The sequence below is a fragment of the Pinus tabuliformis genome, chromosome 1_2 (assembly GCF_031772625.1).
Source record: "Pinus tabuliformis cultivar Carrire ecotype Pingquan chromosome 1_2, CPIR1, whole genome shotgun sequence".
NCBI lineage: Eukaryota > Viridiplantae > Streptophyta > Pinopsida > Pinales > Pinaceae > Pinus > Pinus tabuliformis.
Window position 1 is genome coordinate 1,331,870,159 of NC_142298.1, and position 22,987 is coordinate 1,331,893,145.

The following is a 22,987-nucleotide window of genomic DNA, read 5'->3' on the forward strand; positions in this document are numbered from 1 at the left end:
GTTTGGGCCAAATAGGTGAAACAAATTTGTGAAACTCACCTAGCGCAGCCCAGGCAAGGAGACAGTGCACTATAGAGTAGTTACCATTCTATTTGAGTGCTCTGTAGTGCAGTTTTCGATGTGGAAGGCTGTGCTAATCCCAGTGCGAAATATACTAACCCCAGGGGCCCTAAAAACCTAAAACATTTGCCTGAAACTGCGAAAGAATGACATGAAAGGAAAGAGAAGGGATAGGTCTTCTACTTGGTCCAAACAACACAAGAAATGATCCACATAATCTCTCGCAATCAGCTGCTGAAGTTTGAGGTAAAAAACTGGTTCAGAGCACAAATTGAATGGTAAATATCAAATGGTGAAAATGACATTGTAAATTCTTGTTTTATGTTTATTTTATGATCATTAAATGAATAAACTTTAGTATTTACCTATTTTTACCAATGAAACAGGTATATTTGATTCATTTGGTGTTTCTTTGAACATATTTACAGCTGATACAATGAACTTGACATGCATGATCGTGAATTGTGCTTTGAACACAGAGCATACTTTTATCTCTTTTTCGAGCTTTGTTAAACATCGAAAAAGGAATCCCCTTGGAGTCCTCTTTAAGCTCTTTTCAGACTCTTGAAATATGAAAATATTGCCAAGCGCTTTTCCTTTTCAGCGCGTTAACGGATTGGAAACAACATCTACAAAGTATAAGTTTAACCCTTTTCTGGACTGAGATAGATTATTTACGAAAAAGGAATACATTGACCAAACATGGTCAATAGGTTCTCTCTCATATTATTTTATGCTTTTTTGGACTTGAGAGACAAATCTACAAAAAATAACTTGTGGAGTTTTCTTTTTGTCCCTTTTCAAACTCTTTAAACATGAAAAGGACCAAGTTATCATTGTCGTTAAACTCATTAAAACATCAAACAACGACAAACTTTTCCATCATGACAAGATCGAGTTTCACCTTCACTAGACTCGTTAAAACATCACATAGTGATGGATTCACTCGAAGGATAGAATTATACAACAAGCATATGTTATCCTCCTCAAGCTTGATAAAAAATAAAGAGGTATTGGTCAGCAATGACTAGGAAAAATGGGAAAAGGGGTAAAACACTTTATGGCAGTAGGTCGCTCTTGAACATGACACTTTCACTTCATCACTATGACTATTTGGGTTGGGTTATCTGCTTGATGGTTATCAGACCTATGGTCTATCATACCATCCATTAATTTTATTTTGGGTCAATGCTACCAATTCATTCAGTGTCGCCGACATGTTCAAGAGAAGTCATTCAGTGAAATTCATCCTTTGCAATACTCATAAACCTTCATTTTCATGATCGCCATTCCTAAACCTTGTGTCGTCAGTCACATTTCGTCTCCAAAATCATTACAATCGTTTTGTGTTGTTGATGTGGGATACATCAAGGCCCTCCTGCAATGAGTCACTTCTTGTCGACATCAGCACATTATCCAAGAAGTTGACTTAGAAACACCCTTCCAGTACCTTGAGGCTTGCATACATCAATGGAAAGTTTCTCGCTTCCGGCGATAGGTTGACATCACTGGCCTTTGACCGAAAGACTTTGTATGGTGTTCGACATCAAAACATCCATTCACACCATGCAAAATGTACTGCAGTACCTTGAGGATCATTATCATTATCGATGATTTCTCTCACGTCTGTTAATGGCTTACATCATTGGCTGGTAATCAGACGATGTCTTCCCATGTTCAATTTCAGATCACATATTCACATGGTTAGACGCGTACTTGAGCAAACAATTGAATGAGATAGAAGACCCCGAATCTATTTTCATCCATTTGGGCTATGATTTTAGGAGAATACTAAATCATCTGTATGATGGCTTTACAATGATGGTCATCCCATCATGGGTGTATATCTATAGACGACTATCTATGTAAATGCAATGAAAGTTTATATGCTAAACATGGGTATGCCTTACCTCAATGATTCATGAAAAATCCAAAATATCATAATATTATGTATTGTACTTGATGCAGGTTCCCATCTGCTTCAGAACCTCCTCATCACATCGTAAAGCATATCCCTCAACATTATCATTTTTGACTTCATGCTTTACGGGGTAACTGTTACAGATATATTTGGTCACATCACTCCCATCATTCAGATCAGTACTTTTAGGGCTCATCAAACCCTAATTCTATTGCTACATGCCCTAGACAAGTCATCACATTGAATACCATTGTTCCTGAAAGTTTCCTGGCCTGAGGACATCCTGAATTGACTCTTTGAGGGACTAGAGTAGCCGTAGTCAGGGGTAAATGAGCTGTAGAGAACTTAGTCCCATTCAAGACTTCTCTAAAGAGAACCTATGCTCTCTTTGACCTGCGGTGGGCGAGATTGAGCGAAATATTCATAGGGTTCTGGGAATATTCTTTCATTCTGGATCATTCTAGAATATTCCCACCTCTTATCCTCTCTTATGAGCTCGAAATTGGATAGGGAATGAATCAAATAACCTCCTATCCTCTCATCCCTTCCTTCATGGAAACTAACTCCCAAATTGGAAAGCCATTCAATGCCCAATTTATGACAAAACCACCTCCATTTCCCTATAAATTGAGCACTCATCATAGTGGTTAGGGGCTGGACTTTGAGAATTTGTAAGGAGATACTAATTTTTTGAGGTTTGAGATTGTAAGAAAGTATTGTTATGCTGTTGGAGTGTTGTTCTTTTAGTGTGATGAAGGATGGAACTCAAGCTAGATGAGTGACATGGGATCAGACTTCTTTGGTTGTAACTCTTCCTTCTACTTAATAAAATTGTCTACACCTTTTCCCATGTTCTTGTCTTTATGTAGGATTATTATATGTGTAAATTCTTTCGATTCCATTCACTTATAGTAGATATATCTCTTGCTTTGATTGGTTTTTGTCCTCTGTTTATGATTGTAGGTACTTATCGAGTGGATTCAGTTCGAGAACAAGCGACGGGAACTATTAAAAGGAGACAAAGGGAAGCAAAAGATAACAAATAGGCCCCTTGTCTTATTTATCTTCTATAGGAAAAGGTTAAACTCTTTAAATCTGTTGTTCTAGGTAGCTACCCACCTAGGGAAGTTGTATTTATCCGTAGATGCAAAATTCCACATAACATTGTCCCATAAAATTGCATAATGCAGTTACTAGACCTACAACCATTGCCAACTAAAATTGCACATTGTGCAATTCTAGCAGCCAACCAACCTCCCACATGGCCCAGACTGCCTTTTATGCAGTTTTGGTAGCCCGTCTCCCAGCCTCCCAGGAAAAATTGTGCAATCTTCGCCAGTAAATCCCCAGGTATGTTGCATATCGTTCATGAAGTTTGCTTTGGTTTTATCTGACAACTTTCTTGCCATACATGTCACTATGTCTCCAGATCTAGCAGGTGTTCATCTACCTCTTAGCAGTTCAGGATCAAAGGACACTGATGGAAGTGCAACTGGAGTAGAAGTTGATCAAGTGTCTACATGTTTACCGATTTATGAAGAAACCAAGCTGACTGTAGACAAGGACATCAAGCTGAAATGGCAAGAGGTCAATGATGCATTTATAAACACATTTGGGGAAGACCTCAAAGACCTCCAAGTCTATGTGAAAATCCACAAGTCAGGCTTGTACTGGATTGCGTGCAGGTATCTTGTGCTCCCATGCGCGGACATGATACATTGGATCGTCTCGGACACTGATCCTGAGATGATGACATCAAGCAGTGTCAGCGGGATGAAGATTGCTACCTTCAGGGCATAGGATTATGAGTAGATGTATCATATGTCAAAACTCGTGATCACCATGGAGACACCCTTCAACATACCCAGCAAAAATTCCAACTCTAGAGATATCTTGAAGAACTAGGTGAAGGAGTCAGCTAAATTCAGGATGACACCCAACCAGGTCTACAAGCTGAAGATACTGCGGAAGGCGTATCAATAATTGGACATATTCTCATGTCATCTGTATGGCCAAGAAAGCACAAAAACCTTCCTATAAAGTTGGGTGATTGCATTGGACCAATTGGAAAGAGAAGGAAAAGCATGCAACTGGTCCAACATGTTGGCGCACCAGCTGAAGGAACAGGTAACAAGGGCTCGGCAATAGTTTTGGGGCTCAAAGCCCAAGTTTTGATAAATAATATTGTAAGACTCCATGAATTGCTGGTGCAGAGCACGAGGTCTTGGAGGAGTCATAGGGCTGTCTGCCCTAAAATATTGTAATTTAATGTAAATTTGTGTCGGCCTACCCATGGTCTGCAGACCATGGGATTGTATAAATAAAGTGAGGCTCTAAGTGTAAAGGTAGTGAAGTAAGAATAGATATAATAGCGAAGGCATTGTTCAAGGTTAAGGTTGGATTTGAAGTGTACTGGGTCATAGTAGTAGGTAGAGGCTCCGCAGTTGAGTGCGCAGAGGCCTAATAGAGTCTGCGGCTCAGCGCGTGGACCCCTGCAGCTGAGTGCAGAGGGCAGAGTCAGGTCTGTAATGGGATTGAAAGATAATAATGAAAAGTTTACTATGTGCATCTATTCTTGAATCTTTACTTTGATGTTGTGAATTACTTTTACTCTGTTTATTTACTGCGCGCAAATTGATATATACTTGTATGGATGCTTATACATGAAAAGAATATAAGTAATCAGCTAACAAAACCTAATTAAGGAAGACTTGGACAAATAACATGGGTTGCGCTGTGGTTAGAATTGCGTGAAGATAGTATCACAAGGCGCGGGGTGACTGCAGGTGCACGTAGCGTAGTAAGTGTGAAGGTTGGGCCGTGTACAAATCACCCCATATCAGACATCTCCATGGTGCGGAAACCTAGTTCTAGCACCCTCCCATACTACTTTGGGTGAGACATCATTTTGCGCTCTGCAGACTATTTCCAAAAGGGCCAGTAGTACCGGGATTTGCTTGGCTAAATCACTTTTGAACCTAGGTTAGGCCCCACTAAACCAACAAATGGTTCTGTTGCTGAGAACGAGATCTAAATAAGGGATGTCTGATGTCGTGCCACTGGAACCCAACAAATAAGGAAATTGAAGAGTGGTTGGACAAGAAGATTCACAAGTTCACGACATAGGAAAACAGAACTCCGCAATTATCTAAGGAAAAGTGGATGGATCGCTACGTGTATACAAAAATCCACGAGATTTTCTTTGCATCCTTTCCATCTGAGCTATCTGAGTGGATCGCGAGGATAACCGACAACTAGGGAAGGTGTAGGCTCAACCAACCGATAATGTGGACTCTGGAATTAGTGCGCAGACTAGAAGCATTAGAAGATAATATCGTGCGAGTTGTGGACCATTGGCTCAACCGGATAATAGGGGGATTTATCACTAAGTTTGCGGTAGACATGACTATGAGCTATAGCGAGGCAGAGCGATGCTTCCTCAAGGGATCGTGAGGTAAGTATATTAAATCTTTGAATACTTGGATTAAGATGTTATTGTGTGAAAAAAGGGTCATGTGAATACATTAATGTTTGGGACTACACAGGATGGAAAATCTACAAAAGTAGCGAGGAATTAGAAAAATAGTCCCTTAATTTCACCCTCATGAGAAAGCAAGGAGGAGTTCGCTAAGGTCTCTCCGAGAAGCGTGGTCAGTTTGATAAGGCAGTGCATCCTGCGGTTACAACCTCCACCCACCCTGCCACCCACTTCACCTCCCTCACCTCCATCTCCACCCACTTCACCTCCACCACCTCCACAATGCAGTATGGTGAGTGCGATCAAACTACCAGTATTCATATGGGTAGGGAATGAAGACCCAGACCAATTCTTGTTCATGGTAAGAGTAGTATGGGAAGTACAAGGTGTCACGGACGACAATATTAAGAAGGCTACTTTGGTGAGCGCGCTACAGGATCGCACACTAACATGGTATATCAGGCACTCTAACGACCACCCAAATGCAGGGATAACAAATATCCAGAATGCGATAAACAGGGAATTTAGTAGGCCAAAGTCATAAACACAATCAATCATCAGGTTTAAAGAAATTGTAATGCTCCCGGGCGAGACTCCCTGGGATCTGGATCAACGGCTGAAGAGTACGATCTTCAAAGCCAATATGACGTTGACAGATGGACAACATCATGCATGGTTTGTAGCATCTCTGACACCGCACTTGAGGACGGTGCTGTCACAGTAGAAACTTTCTACCCAGGCCGAAGTGTTGGAAATGGAAATTACATGAGACCCTGACACAAGACCCTGGGTTGGGAGTTCAACAAATCCATGCGCAGCTACAAAATCTGTGTTTAGAAATGCAAAGTTTGAAGCAGGATAGGGCACCGCAGCCAGAGGACTACTGGGGACATGACATGGATCATTGTCCAGTGTTCGTGAACTACTTGGCAGGAGGAGGGCCAATGCCGTTGAGGCTAGAGGCATAGGCAGGGCCGAGCGCGACACCCGCTTTATGGTGCACAATTTGTCAAATAGGAGGGAAACACATGACAAATAATTGTCATTTGTTGTAGAAGTATAACTAGATTCCCCAACAATTGTTTTGTAATTTCTGCAGGTCAGTAGGCCATGATGAGCACACTTGCCACAGTTATGAGCTAATGATGGATTAGACCCCTACCTATGGGATGTAGACCGAAATGCGAGCCCTTGACCCAGATGCAGGGATGGCGTGTGCTGGATTTCAGGGGCGAGGTCGAGGACGAGGTAGAATGGGACCAGGAAGGGGCTGCAGACAATTAATTTTTTACAATTGCGGAGGACCAGGGCACTATGCCCGCGACCGTACCAACCCGACAAGGATATCCAATACGTATTGTGCACAGTTTGATCATGAAATAATAGATTGTCCTACGTTGATCACAAGGATGTGTGAAAAAGGGGTATTCCAGCCTCCTTCGACCCAGAATATACAAATGATGAGGTCCGAACCACGCGAAGAGGACCTGAATGTAAAGATGATGCTCAAAAGTGGTACGACCATGGGAGAGGATACGGGGAAGCAGCCAGAGGAAAGTAAGTGGGTTCGCAAGGCTCCTGTGAAGGAACCCGAGTTTGACTTAGCACGCACAAAGGGGACATTCATGGAAGCTAAGAAGAGCTTCGCAGAGGCCTCCACTTCAGGTAGTAAGGATCAACCAGAGCCAGGAATGGATCCTTCTATGCTCACTACCTTTCTAGAGACATGCATGAAACTGCTACGTGACAACAAGGTAGTTAGAGGACTACATGAACTTATCACCAGGTACACAAAGTCTAGAGAACCGCGAGTAGTCTGAAAATTGGGGAAGCATGCATTGCGCACTAGAAGGGAAATGAGGTTGATTGCACAGAATGGTGAGTATGAAATGGATCAGGTAATCCTAGATCTGGGTTCAGATGCGAATGTATTACCAAATCAATCATGGGAACAGATGGGTAGGCCTATGTTACAATGGTCCTCTATTCAATTACGAATGGCGAACTAACAGAAGATTTGTCCCATGGGGAGGTTGCAAGGGGTAACAATTGATATTGAAGGCACGAGTGCACAGGCGGATTTTGAAGTAATAGAGATTGTCGATTACAACAATCCCTATCCCACATTTTTAGGAATATACTGGGCCACTGATATGAATGGAGTTATCAACCTGAAGAAGTGAAAAATGATCTTTGAGAAAAATTCACTACGCTTAGTAGTCCCACTGGACCCAACAGAAGGAGCGCGCTACACTGAACCAGTGCGCGACGATGATAGCGATAATGATCTTGATTGTATTTACAAGATAATTGCACGAGACCAGTATTGGGCAAATCCAAATGTAGATGGGAGGATCTCGTGGGAGCGCGAAAGCTCCTGCACTTCGGATTCAAACGAAGAAGGAGAGTGATGGCAAAATCGATTGCACGAAGTGACGAAACTGAATTGTAACATGATGGTTAGATCACTGCGTTGCATGACAACAGTGGAAAGAGAGCGACTGACGTATGATGGATTGACAACAGTGGATGAATTCCTGAGCAAATTTGAAAGCGCAGTACCAAAACAGCATTGGTTCGTTGTGTTGAAGTGGGCACTGCATGCAACACCAGCACGATGGTGGGGTACACATCAAGGGAACTTTGAGGATTGGTGCAGATGTAGAAGGATGATACACCTACAATTCGGAAGCCCCCAACTTCAAACAAGAGTCAGCCAGAAAGGACGGAGCAAATTGCACACCCACCTATCTCGATGGGTACAGACATGTGCTGTGCAGCCCACACAAGCACACCCCAAACTCAGAATCGAAAATCGGAACAGGATGCAGTAGCAAGAAAGGCGACGCGCACCACAAATGTTCCACGTACAAGCCTTCAGTAAGGTATGCGGTGTCCTGAACAGGGTTAACCATGGGAGACAAACTGATTGGGATTTGCATGTGCTAGCGGTTCAATGGGCCTATAAGGCCATGTGCAAAAACCTAAGTGCGGAGATGATTACGAAACTGAGGAACAAATTCAAGACCATAATCTTAGAGGAAAGGAATCCTCATGCAATAGCTCCCATTGTTGGGATAGTACGCAAGGACTAGGATGAAGGAATCATGCAGCTACGCGAGGGAGAACATATGTGGATTCAGGAAGCCATTCGGTGAGGGAACCCTAAGCTTCACGAACTAGAAGAAGATTGGGTACGACTAAGGAAGAAAAGCATGTTAATGGATGCGGAAATCAAAACATTGGAAAATGAAATCATGCAAGTGTGTCTCGTTGACAAAATAAGAATGACAAGACAAGATACAAACAACCATACTACTACATTACAAGATTGTGACTGATAATGTTTTACTCTGCTACCATGGTTGCAACCGCACCTTACCAAACAAATAAACTAGGGGAGTGCACCGCATAAGGAAGGGCGCGCGACACTGACTGACGCAAGGATAATTGAGGAGTGCTCACGGACTACCCTAGAAGGTGAATTAAATTCTCACACAGGTGGTGTGACCACCTGCCTAGCCGTAGGGAGCACAGTCTCAGTGCTCCAAGCAGTTGAAAGAGGGCGCGAGACTATAAAAGAGTTTGTAAGGGAGTTGTGCGATAAGGAGGTTGCACGCAGGATCGATAGGTCACAAGGGTCGTGCCCATGCAGAGGGGGTTGCGCTGCCATGTGGGTAGGTTGGGAAGTGACTGTTGGTGTCACTATTCATGACAAGATGTCCAATTTAAGAAAAAGAGGAGTGGGCGATGGGCAATTAAGGTACAAAACCAGAACTAGATTTGGGATGATCTGCTGCCAAGAATGCATTAATGACTCAGAAATGGGGGAATGGTAAAGTTCAAATTCGAAAGATGTTATAAAACTACCAAGGCTAGCGCCGAGACAACACTTGCTTGTTTGAGATTTGAACTATTACAAAGAGCACACAGTGTTGAGCGCCAAGCGGTGTTTGAGCTTCCAAAGTCACGAACAACTACAGACAGCTCGAACAAGATGACAAATACCAGGAGAGGTGTGGGTTTTGTCGAAAGTACCACTGAGGAAGCCGGACAAGGCCCTATGGTGTAGGTGGGGGATGCACCGGAAATTTTGAAATCGCCCCAGAAGTCGAGGCCCAAGACGAATACACAGGCAACGGGACCAATCCACATGTCCCCGTGAAATCCGCGGTTTGGTAAAATTTCTATGGAAGACAAGGGAAAGGCTGTTAACCTTGAGACAGATGATGAGGAGGAGGACCTCCAGGTCTTCGTAGAGGAGATAGAGGTGGACGAAGAAATGGAAGAAGACATCCAGCCGGTGCGTGCTGCAGCAAAACTGCCTGAGTATGTCCATCCGTGGAAAGGGAAAGCAAAAATACCCAAGGATTTGGATGCCAATAAGAGTGCACTCTAGACCCCACTCCTCCCAGATGGAATTCTATTTGAAGGCTCGGTCTTGGGCTGTGTGCCCACGGTGAAATTTTAAGATTGGGACCTCATGGAAGGTGAAAAGTTCCCACATTTACAAATTGAAAACATCATGAAACAAAGTAAGGAGGGGTTCGTTACAACGCTAGAACCACAGAAATGGCTGCGCGGTGTGGAGAAGGCCGGGCTACTCCACCTACTATGGATTCCACATTTTCACCATGCATTGATTATGATCTTTTTCATCAGGAAGCTATTGTGCCTACTGTATGATGGGTATCTATGGTTGGAGGAGCCTATTCCCATCACAGCAGTGCTTATTCATAGGATTTCTTGGCTTCCTTGTGAGGGAAGGGACCTCGTAGAAATAGCTGGCAAAAGCGAAGATTTGGTGCTCACAGAGGCCATGAAGAAGAAATACAAGCTGGAAAAGAAGCAGAGAGGCTACATAATTAGTAGCATTCCAGACAAAGGGGTGCGCGTAGCCACCTAGCTGCTGGCTATGAAGGTGATGAGAAAATGCTGTGACAACGAGGTACTAGCAATGGTCGTCGCGCTGGCTGAACAATGCATGGAGGGGGTCCAATTCAACTGGGCCAAATTCCTCTATGAAGAATTTATAACCAAATACAAGGAAGTTCAGGAGCAGGGCAAGACCTTCCACTACATGTGGTTGCTCTTGTCCATCTTATTGGTGATCGGGGAACTGCCTGAGGACAGTTAATTCCATCCTCTTGAACAAGACCTGCTAGAGGTGGTAAAGTACGCGTCGCTCTGGGCTACGAAGGATGCCATGAGGATCTGCAAGACTAAGATCTTTTGGGTGCTCATGGAGGCGAGCATCCAGATGTGGATCAACAAAAGTCTGCATCTATCCCCTACAGTGTACATGAGTCTGCGGAGCATTGCAGACTTCAAAGTGGATATGCACAGTGTGTATATTAAGGTGGGTAAGGATCTGGTGTAGAAATGGACCAAACATCATTTCATCGTGATTGATGATGCAATTTTTTCCATGCTCGACCCATGGCCTCTCGAGTGGCATGCCCTGGATCTGGCAGCGCGCGATAAGACAACGGTACAAAAATAGAAGGATACTGCCAAGCTGCTGGCTACACAATGAGCAGTTGGCCGTGGAGGTAAGGTATTATCGTGAGGCAGCAAAGGCCGCTACAGAGTAGACCAAGATTGCCAAAAAAGCAGCAACAACATAGGCAACAGGGGCCACTATGACATGAGAGGAAGGAGGCCCAAACTTGACCATGGGCTAGGAAAAAGAAGACACAGTGAAAGGCGCAGACCCAAGGACGACATCTACACAACTGAAATGACCGTGCAGTATGGAATGAGCAGGCCCACGGAAAAAGACCAAGGCTTCCAAACTGGACAGTGAACCTATTACACTGACAGAGGGTGACCTCTACGACATCGGCAACACATTTTGCGAGGTCACCAGGGAAGTGCTCCAGGAAGCGATGACGGAACAAAATAATGTGTTAGGGGCCCTCAGGGCCCAGCTGCAGGAACTTTAGGTGTGGCCCCCACAAGAAGGAAAGGTAGCCGCCTACGGTGCCACAGGTACATGGGCAATGGAGCAGTTGCTGCGGGCCAAAATGGCTAACACCATTGTGCTGCCGGAAGGAGCACTAACAGCGGAAAGAACAGAGGATAGAGCCACAGTCAGCCAAATCAAGGGACCTAGCCTAAACTTAGCTGCCCTCATTCGGGATACATTATACCAGCTACAGGACAGAGTGACAAAAAAACTTGTGCTAGGGAAGGCTGCATAGTACAGATGCTCAACAAATAGAAAATCAACATTGAGTAACTTAGTCTACAGCGCAATGGCGTAGAACCAACAGCTAGAGAAAATAGTAGAGGAAGCATGTCACCGCATTTCAGAGCTAGAAATTGCGACATATCTACCAGTAGGAGCGCGAATTCAGAAATTGGCTAGTGGATTCCATGAGGCAAAGGAGGAAGCAATGAGGATACAGCTGGACCTCAACCTTCAGATTTCCGAATTGCGATTAAAGGATCAGTCATCCACGCCCCCAGAAGTTAGGGAATAGTGCATGGGCGCTATCCAAAAAGGGTTGGAGGAAATAGGATAGGCAGTGCAGACTTGTACTACAATGTTGGAAGAATCCTTTGTGGTCCTCACTTCCTTATAGAAGGACCCCACCAAACGCCTGGAAACAAAGGCACGGGAGCTTCAAGTACAGTATGAAAGTATACGTGGAACGGCATAGACAATTGTCCTAACCCAACGGTTGGTGAAACTACAACAGACAAAGGCATTGAAGGAATAGGTGGATGCCACGCAACAGAAAGAGGCCGTACTTAAAGCACACATCCAGCTTTGGATTGATGAGGCCTTCCTCATCACTGGCACTATCGAAGGAAAGATCACAAAGATGAAGGTGATGCATACCTTAAGTCAGGAATTTTCCCCTGATAGCGAGCATTCGACCGAAAGAGTAGAGCAGATCCAGCAGACGACAGAAGAGTGCGCTACAGACCTTCATGCAGCATAGGCACAGTTGGAGGGGCTCCGTGCCAAGATCGCCGCACTAGCAGAGTGACTCGGGATGAGTCACGATGATTGTGTTGGGGGCCTGTTGGGCATGGGATCCCCTACAACATGTTTTGGGGCTCAAAGCCCAAGTTTTGGTCAATAAGATTGTAAGACTCCATGAATTGCGGGCGCGGAGTGCAAGGTCTACGATGAATCATAGGGTTGTCCGCCCTAAAATATTATAATTTAATGTAAAGTTGTGTCAGCCTACCCATGTTCCGCAGACGATGGGGATTGTATAAATAGAGCGAGGCTCTAAGTGTAAAGGTAGCGAAGTAAGAATAAATAGAATAAGGAAGGCATGGTTCGAGGTTAAGGTTGGATCTATAGGTTTTAACCCCATACAGAAATTACTTGCATACGAATTCTAATACACATAAAATAAACAATGTGAGACCATAACACATAAAACACGTATACACAGAGATTTTCCCCTGGATCCCAAAACCGGGACTACCAACTTGATTTTTCATTATTTTCTTTTCAATGTTACAATACATATTTATACATGCTGAAGCATCCAATACCATGGACCGAAAACCATCGCGTCCAAAACCATGGATCGAAAACCATAGGTACTAAGGTAGGTTCGCCCAACCTAATGTAGGGTCGATTTTTTTTTTCCCGGTAGAGGGGGGCTACCCGCCCCCCTCAAACCCCCCGCACATACATGAAGGTGCCCCATGGTGTTGTGAATGAAGTTTTTGCTTGATCATTAGGATGGACTAAAATTTGGTTGTAACCTGAGAATCCATCTAAAAGTGAAATCCTTGTAGAACCTACTACCCTTTGCAGTATGTGATCCATTTTAGGTAAGGGATAGTTGTCTTTGAGTGAGACTTTGTTGAAGTTTCTAAGGTCAACACACATTCTGATTTCTCCTGTCCAAGGCAAAATTCAGTAGAACATGTGGAGGCTTCTCTGCATTGTACATTCGTATGAAGGTGTTAGACAGTGAGGCATACCAATCAGCTATGTTAGTCAGTGCCTCCATTGTTGCTTTCAACATGTAGGGTGGATCCTATTCGAATACCATCTTGTAAACGGGGGCGAAAAAATGATCGGACAGTTGTGTGATGACTCCTTTAAAGCTGCATTCGGACCACATCTTACAATAAGTGTTCACAGAGGTCTCCATCGGTGTCCATGCCCACTTCAATCCCGGGAACTCGTGACGATCACAGACTGCATCCAAGATGTATGTGGACATGTAGATTTCTGCTTGCATACTGTTGGCTTAGTTGGGCCTGACCCAGGTTTAGAAGTGATTTAGCCAAGCCAATCTCGGTACTACTAGCTCTTTTGGCAACAGTCCGCAGAGCACAGACTGAGGTCTCACCCAAAGTAGTATGGAAGGGTGCTAGAACTAGGTTTTTGCACCCTGGGGATGTCTGGTATGAGGTGATTTGTACGCGGTCCAACCTTCACACTTAATGTGCTATGCGCACCTGTGGGTACCCCACGCCCTGTGATACTATCTTCATGCAGTTCTAACTGTAGTGCGACCTGTGTTATTTATCCAAGTCTTCCTTAATTAGGTTTTTTTAGCTGATTACTTAGATTCTTTTCATGTATAAGCATCCATACAAGTATATATCAATTTGCGCGCAGTAAATAAATAGAGTAAAAGTAATTCACAACATCAAAGTACAGATTCAAGAATAGATGCACAGAGTAAACTTCTCTTTATTATCTTTCAATCCCATTACAGACCCGACTCCACCCTGCGCACTCAGCTGCAGGGGTCCGCACACTCAGCTGCGGACTCTATTAGGCCTCTGCGCACTCAACTGCAGAGCCTCTACCTACTACTATGACCCAGTACACTTTAGATCCTGTTGGGTTGTGTTATTTTGAACGAAAAACAAAGAAGTTGTGATTAAAACACTGCTGGTTAGTATGGTTGACCACTTCTCTCCCGCAGGTGACAAATAAATTTTACTTTGTTATTTTCCCAATGGATTTGTTATACAGAGTAACTACTTTTTGTTTTTTTGCATAATTCTTGGATTAGAGGAGCTCGATCACCTCTCTTTCTCCATGATTTAATGTTTTATTGTAGGTAGACACTCATTTTTTTGCAGGTCCTAGGAGAATAAAGAAGGTCAATTTATGGACGAGCGATTCTTGAAAGAAATTTTAATGAAACAAGGGAATTTCATCCAACTCATTACCCAACGGATTCATAACAGAAGAAATGAACAATTGATTTCCATTTGAAGATTCATGTCATGTCTCTACCGCTAATTTTTTTTCAAAGAGATCATTTTTTTAATAACATCATAGCTGTTGTAACTTAATTTATTTATTTACATACTGTTTTTAAATAAAATGTTGTTTCTTTTATGATTTCTCTTATATTTTATGTTTCAGGTGTTGCTTCCTTCAAATTGTGGCCCATCCTCAGCATCAATGTAGTGAACAACTAATTCGTTTTTTGCGTGCTTGCATTTTATGATTGTGCATTTTTGTTGTTCCTTTCCGAAGGAACAACACTTTCGCACCTTTGTTGTTCCTTTCCGAAGGAACAACACTTTTTCATTTTTACTGTTCCTTTCCAAAGGAACAGCACTTCTGCACTTCTGCATTCCTTTCTGAAGGAACAACACTTCTGCAATTTCACATTTTTGTTGTTCCTTTCCAAAGGAACAACACTTTTTCACTTCTGCATTTTCTCTATTCCTTTCTGAAGGAACAACACTTCTGCATTTTTGTTGTTCCTTTATGAAGGAACAACACTTCTACATTTTTGCTGTTCCTTTTCGAAGGAACAACACTTTTGCACTTCTGCATTTTTGCTGTTCCTTTCTGAAGGAACAACACTTCTGCATTTTTGCTGTTCCTTTTCGAAGGAACAACATTTTTGTATTTTTGTTGTTCCTTTCAAAGGAACGGCATTTTCGTTTTTTTGCTGTCCCTTTCAAAGGAACAACACTTTCGCATTTCTACTGTTCCTTTCAAAGGAACAACATTTTCGCATTTTTTTTGTTCCTCTTAAGGAACAACACTTTTTCGCATGCATTTTTTGTTGTTGTTATTGTTCCTTAAAAGGAACAACACTTTTTTTTGGGTGTATTTTTTGTTGTTTCCTACAGGGAACAACACTTTTTCACATGCATTTTTTGTTGTTGTTGTTGTTCCCTACAAGGATCAACACCTTTTCGTGTGTATTTTTGCTTTTTGGTGTGCATTTCCTTTGCTATTCCCTACACGGAAAACACTTTTTCGAGTATTTTTGTTGTTCCTTTAAAGGAGCAACACTTTGGGTGTATTTTCGAGAACAACCCTTCCTTCCTCTTGTGGGATTATTCCTAGTTCATCTCAAACACATTTTACTAATTCTCTTTCATGGAATGAAGTACACTACTTCTATGAGGACAAGAATTATGGATTCTTTTGAAGCGAGTTAATATCATTCATGTTATGATCTTTAATAGGACAACTCCTTGATGATAGATTCTTTTCAAAAGGGACACAATTATTTATATACTACTTTACTACATTATTTTCTGTTGAACATAATACTGATTGATCATTTTAATACCATATTGGTTCCACCCTTCCTGGTTATAATCTTCTCTGTCTGTAATAAATGAGATTATGGGTATATTTTTTTCTATTGACATGTTCAACTTCTTCCACCATCTCTGCTCTTAAGGAGTACTCAGCCTCCCTCTTTTTATCATAGAAATGTGTAATAACAACAAAATTTTGTTCGCAGATGGAGGATAGGGGGTCTCATTACGAGCCAGCCTACCATGTTCATAAGGCTATAACAAAGTGACATTCCCATTATGGCCGCCACACCAGGGTTATGATCCATTGGATAGCCAAATTATCCTTGGAATAGGAGGTCTCATCACGAGCCGGCCTGATCACTTTTGCTACATCCCAGTGAATGGTAGTTTGGTTATCTAGTTACCACGCCAACACATTAATCTCTTCTGTAGAATAGCACTGGAACTCTCTAGTTATTTGAGGATCCTGGCTCATATGGGTTAAAAAAGCAACCCTGCTGAGGCTATGGATGCCTGCTGGTAGCAGAGGCTCTGCTTATGGTATTGAAGTTATATCTTATCATCAATTATTACTATAATACTCTTTTCTTATTCTTTTGTTTTATCAGAGAAGTTATTTCCTTAATTTTTTCCCTGTTTTAAACCTTTACATGAGAAATTGTTTTCAGATTAATCACATCATTTTTAGCTAGAATACTGCGAGAAAAGCATTTTTTTGGCATATTGTTGTCCTTTTTCTTTTTCGCATAAATTATTATCAATCCGAAGTGTCCTATCTATTATTCATAACTATCTTTACACACTCTACTCTCATTATAACCATAATTCTCACCGTCCTATCATTGATATGTGCACTCTGCTTCATTTACTGTTGTATTGTTCATTCTCTTGCCTTGCCATCAGCATAACACCTTTCATAGGCTTTATGGTCATGGAATCCCTTTTCCAATTGGAGGGGGGAATGTATGCATTATGGATAGCATGTGATATAATTACTGAACTTTGCCATAACTTGTTGATTTGACAAGATATTAGTATTGCATGTATACAAAAGTTTCTGATTGACATTTTTGCATGCATCTTATTTGTTGCTATTTAAAACTAACACTATGGATTCAAGAACATTGTATGCAAAATAGTGATTTGTTTACAGGAGAACAACAAGTATGGGTAGAATTCTATTCGAAGCAAGACCACACTATTGCAACTAACAGAAGAGGCTCGAGCAACTCGAGAATGCGCATAATTCTTCAGACATGATGTACTTGCTTGGATTCCACCTTTTGCATCACTTTCAACATCCACTCTGCCTATATCAGCTTCAACAAATGCCAGTCCATAAATGTCATTCTACATTTTTTTCGGAGGTAAAACTTGAGGTAAAATAGCATAGTTTTCTAATTTGTTACGAATTTAGGAGAATTTCATGAAAATCCATTTTGAGCATTATTTATCATTCTTCATTCCACATCTTTACCAATTCCCATTTTTCAGTGACATATCATCTTTCAGTTTGGGGGAGTGTTGCTTTCATTCATTTCCTTCTTATGACCATGTCTTTATCACCCATTGATCTTCTTATTCATTTTCAACACACCATTATTCCATATTGTTTTATACCAAGCATAGAATTCAACAGATGGTAGCGACCACCTCAATTTGTTTTCTAGCATTGCATGCGGGCATGTTAATTCTTCAGTTTGGGGGAGGAATTGCTACGCATGATGGATGTTTTCTACTTTCTTTCTCATTTAAGGCATACAATTTCATTTGTTATACAGTGTAGAAATTGATTTCCATATATTTTTAAAACTATGAACTCAATTCTTGTGATTTCTGGAAAACATAGACGTATGATTAAAATATATAAACCCAAAAAATTTCAAGTTAAATTAGTTTGTAATATTTCTGAAATCATGCACTCTCACCTACAGTCATTTTTCTTATATCTCATAATCCGTGCATCAAAATGATCTTTTTGGATCATAGAAGCATTAATATAGTAGAAATCTACTTGCCAAATTTCAGCAAATGCTGGTTTGTAGTTTTTGAGAAAATGGTTAATGAAGTTTGTTGTCACTTATATCATATTTTGCTGCAACTTTATATACATATAATTGAATGTCAATGTAAAAATTGTTATGCCTGCATCAACATTGCTAAAATTGAATATTCATTATTTGAGGAAGAATTCATTTGTTCCATCCATTTCATGGGTTGGGATGACCAATTCTTTATTGCTTGGTTAACACAGAGTCTTTGAGTTGCATGAGGACATGCAATATATTTAGTTTTTTGTTGCATGAGGACATGCAATATATTCAGTTTGGGGGTGTGTTGGGCCGTTAATATATTATTATTATTATCACTTTTAAACGCCTATTCCACCCATTTCTACTCTTCTTTATCATGTTATTTATCATAATTTATCATATAATTCTATTTTATAATTATTTATGCTCTTATGGATAAATATTATTTATTCTCCTTTATTTTTAATAAATTGATGATTATGTATGATTTTATCAATTATGGTTTATTAATAAATTGGTTGTAACATTACTCAGCATTTTTAGCCTCCAAGATATTTTCCAGATTGAAGATTTGATCATTAAATGTGCCAACTCAGAAATTAGCTGGAATAAGAAGTGACAAATTTTCATTGGATGTTTTGGGCAAACAGAGAAGAATCTAGAAAATCGAAACATGGGTTTTGTCTAGAACGAACCAAATTAGTTTTGTGATGAGCAGTTTTCCCAAATTTGGCCTAGACTAAGAGGAACAGAAGGTTATTTGAAGAAGTTTTTCTCAGATTCATTGTGTGGCCATTTTCCAAATTATCCCAGTTGCAATGCCAAATTCGACCTGTTCCTGTTGAATGATTGATGGAAGGATATTTCAGATATGATCTTGCTTATCAATTTGTTGAGAACAATACAATTTTGTAATAGAAATCATATGGTAATCATCTCTATTGTAACTGCTCTTTGCTCTCTCTATTTAAATGAAAACATAGATCAGAGAATGAGATTCAGAATTAATGATTGATTATTCGTGATGGACTAGATTATGAGAGATTAAGTAAGGTATTATTAGAGATAGGATAGGATAAGAGGAAAGGGGGATTGTTGCATTACCATTGTAATTCTCAAGGCTTTTGCTGTTGTAATGATTTCACAGTTTGATGATGAATAAATAAAAGGGTTGTTTTTCATTCGCCTTATCTGAAATAGGCCAGTAGCATCCACTAGCGGCTAAGGGCCCAGCCTCTGGTGGATTAAGCTGCTGCTTTGTATTATATCTTTATAGTTCCAGTCGTGTGATGGTTTGATTTAATTCTTATTTCTTTGAATCGTATTGCTTTACAGTTTCATGTTTTTATAGCATGCTGTTATAATATTTTATGAAATTGTTTTATTGCATAAGCTGTGATTGAATCGCGTGGTCGTTCCTTTCCATCATAACAGAGATTATTATCCTTTTCAACTTATATTGTTATGTTGTTCATTTCAAATATAAAGTTGCGTTGTTCATATTTAGACTTTGATGTTCACTACATATTGCAGTTCATTTCTATTGAAATAGCTTTGTTGTTCATTCCTACTAAATAAGCTTTGTTGTTCATTTCTTTCATGCAAGTATTTGTCTTTGCTTTTAATTATTATTGCAGTGAGCATGTTTATTCCATTTCTGTTAGCAACATTATTGATTTATCATTTCCAGTTAATTACTTTAGTCTGGATTGTAAGATCAACAACTGTAAAGGACATTGACTACCGCTATCTAAGTTCTCAGATTGGAAGATCTTGCCTATGATTGATTTTCATTTGCATCAGTTTACAGGGAAGAGAGTTATCATTATTGAGTCTTCGACTGATGGTTGCTTGAGTGAATGATTTAGTTTAGAACATTTCAGTTTCTTGCTGTTCCGATTATATTTTGTTTCCAGCATTCATTTACTTTTTCATTTTAAGCACTATATTGCAAAACATTACTCTTGAGCAAGTGACCGCCTTAGACTGAGTACACTCTTGAAATAAAAAATCATCCTTGGGTTGAAAATTAATGTGAAGACAATTAGGAGTTAAAAAGGCACCTTTTATCACTCAACAAAGGACTTGGCCAGAGTTTCCTGTATCTAGGTGGAAGTCGCTGCGGTGAAGCAGGACGGTTATCCAAAATGCTTTTGGCTTCGTCTAGAAAAGGACAATGGTGAAGAGTATGATTACCTTCACATAACCTACATGGAAATTTGACTTTTCCTTTCTGTCTATTGACTTCTTTTACACTAGTTGATGGTGTGTTATCAACCTGACTGCTAGAGGTTGATGACACCGAATGGTGCAAACGGGAAGACCATTCTCTCAAGATCCGCGGAATGTAAGGGCAATCTCGATGGTAGTGGTCCCCCTTGCAAATTACACATGGAGATTTTGGTTTGAAAAGTTTAGTGTGCAGATTTTCGCTGGATGATGCATGGTTGCCTCCTTATTTAGCTGGCTTCTTTTTCTTCTCCTTCCCTTTCTTTTTTTTCTTATCTACTTGGCTTTTAGTGTCACTAGTTTCACCAAACTAAGAGGAATAAGGGGAAGGAGAAACAAACGGAGTAGAAGGTGAAGGGATAACTTCAGTATCATCTGGTTGCTGATTAGATTGTTGAGGAATTACGGTGTTTTGAATGGTAGAGGTTGAGAAAAGCCATACCGGCAGGCTGATTGTGATTCTTGGAAGGGACAATGTAGCCATATATGGAGAACAAATATCTCAAAAAGAGGAGAAAGGAGTAGGATTCCCTCCAAGATAGATTCCTTGATTGGTGGAATCCATTATCTCAATCTCAGATCAGTGAAGGAACAGGGATGTTATTTTGATTTAAATGAATTTTAAGACACTTTGACGCAACTTGCTTTTTCAATTTTTAAGAGTCGAGAAAAAGCTAAAGGTGACTCTAGTTGCCTTCGATTTTTAATGAGCCTGAAGTGACAAGTGCTCAGATGGACCTTTTCTTTTAAGGAGTCGAAAAGGAAAGAAAGTGACTACTCTGGAAATCTAGACAGAGGGATTACCAAACCAATCGTAAAACTGCAAAATACACCTTGGTGATAAATGATAGAAAAATTACCAAGGACTTATGTACGACAGTCAATCTTCTCGAATGTTGTGTTCAGTGCATTGCGATCGATAGGGGGGCAGACACGGCTTCCTAAGGATAAAGGATATCAGCCTATTGTGGTCTCCCAATATATACTCAACGGTATGGGGAGCACAAGTCCGTAATGGCACTTGTCGTATCAAAGAGGAGGACTCACCCAACCTTCGATGAAAATGATAGTTACCAGGTTTTACGACGCTGGAACATGTCTCTAGCCTAAACTTCTAGATGTGTTGCGTTAGGTTCCAAAGAATTTTTATGTTTATTGAGATTTATTTTAGATTGATCTTTCTTAGAAGTTTGTCTTTCAAGGTTCACCGTGTGATGTAGATGTAAAATTCCTAAATATGCAATCTAAAATGATAAACAATCATTTATTTTCTTTTAGCATTGAAAATCCTAGCTACAAAGGAAAGAAGATTATGATTTTTTCTTTCAGCAGAGAGCATAGAGCACAGACTAAATGCACTTTCCTAAATCAAATTTCACATGTAGTCAAAATGCAAATGCACATGCATGTATTTGTTTTCCACTTCCTTAATGTGTGAATGCCAAAAAGGAAAGCTAAGTACAGATTTGAACTATTTTATTTCAAAGCGACATTTCTAACAATTTCTTTTCAAAACGAAAGGAAGACTAAGACGACACTTTTCAATTTGTTTTCAACACTTCAAATACTAATAACTCAAATCAAGCACAATGACAAAAGTACAATCAACTATCTAGAAGAGGAATACTTTACGACACTCTTCTTTTGATTCAAAATGATAATTACGACACTTGCATAAAAAACGACAGTTCGATTAAGCTACTTTCAACAAGGGAAGACTGCAAATGATTCACAAATACACAAAAACATTTACAATTCCTAACTAATGGAAGCTGAAATATGTGAAGGAAGAAGGCTTTAGCAAGAAGATACTAATCATGAACAACAAAACTACTGAATAGAGTTGAAAACAAGGAGAAAAAACCAACTTTCGGAGAGAAAAACAGTATCACTCAATCATCGCACCTGTAACATATGGAAATAGGGATGCATCTCACCTGCAACACATGGGAGGTGCGATGCATATAGGTTGCATAGTTACAGACAATGTGATGGACCAGGGAGAGAAACTGAGCTTGGTTTTTGCTCAAAATTTGCAGCTAAGTTCAGTGATTTAGGCTGAATTATGATGGACAATAAAAACAAAGTATAGGGGTAAGATCTTATGAGGTTCTGAGCTACCACAAGGGCACTTAGAATGCTTGTAAGTCAGATATTCAGTTCATAAACAAACTCGGAGATTGACTGAAGCAGCATTCATCTACATCGCAATTGCATAGCAAAGGCGTTTCGAAGGCTAGCTGGCTAACTTCAAGCTTCGTCTATAGTTTATAAAGCATACAATAAACAAATAAAACAAACTATTCGGTCCCTAGTGGAGTCGCCATTTTGTTTCAGGGAAAACTAGTGTCGATTCGAACTGCTAGTCCCACTAAGATGGGTAGCTATCTTAGAAACAAACAATCATAGCCTTTCGAGAGTTCCTTTAAGTGTGATAGATTAGAGGGAAGAAAAGAGGACCAACCTGGATCTCTCGCTTGGATCCTTGCTTGATTTCTCTCTCCCTGTATAGAATTTGCCACTCCTCTCCTACTTGTCCCGCTTCAAAGAGTACCTATAGAGTCAAAGTAACAGAAAACCATCAAAGCATCTCCATCTAAATCATCATAAACAATGCGGAATCAGAAACACATTGACCATACAATTGCATTCATAAACAATAAGATTCATAAACACACGATTATATGGAAGAAAACTCAAAGAAATTTATTAATAGTGAAAGAGAGGATTAAAACCGAGCTGTCTGATCTAGCATCA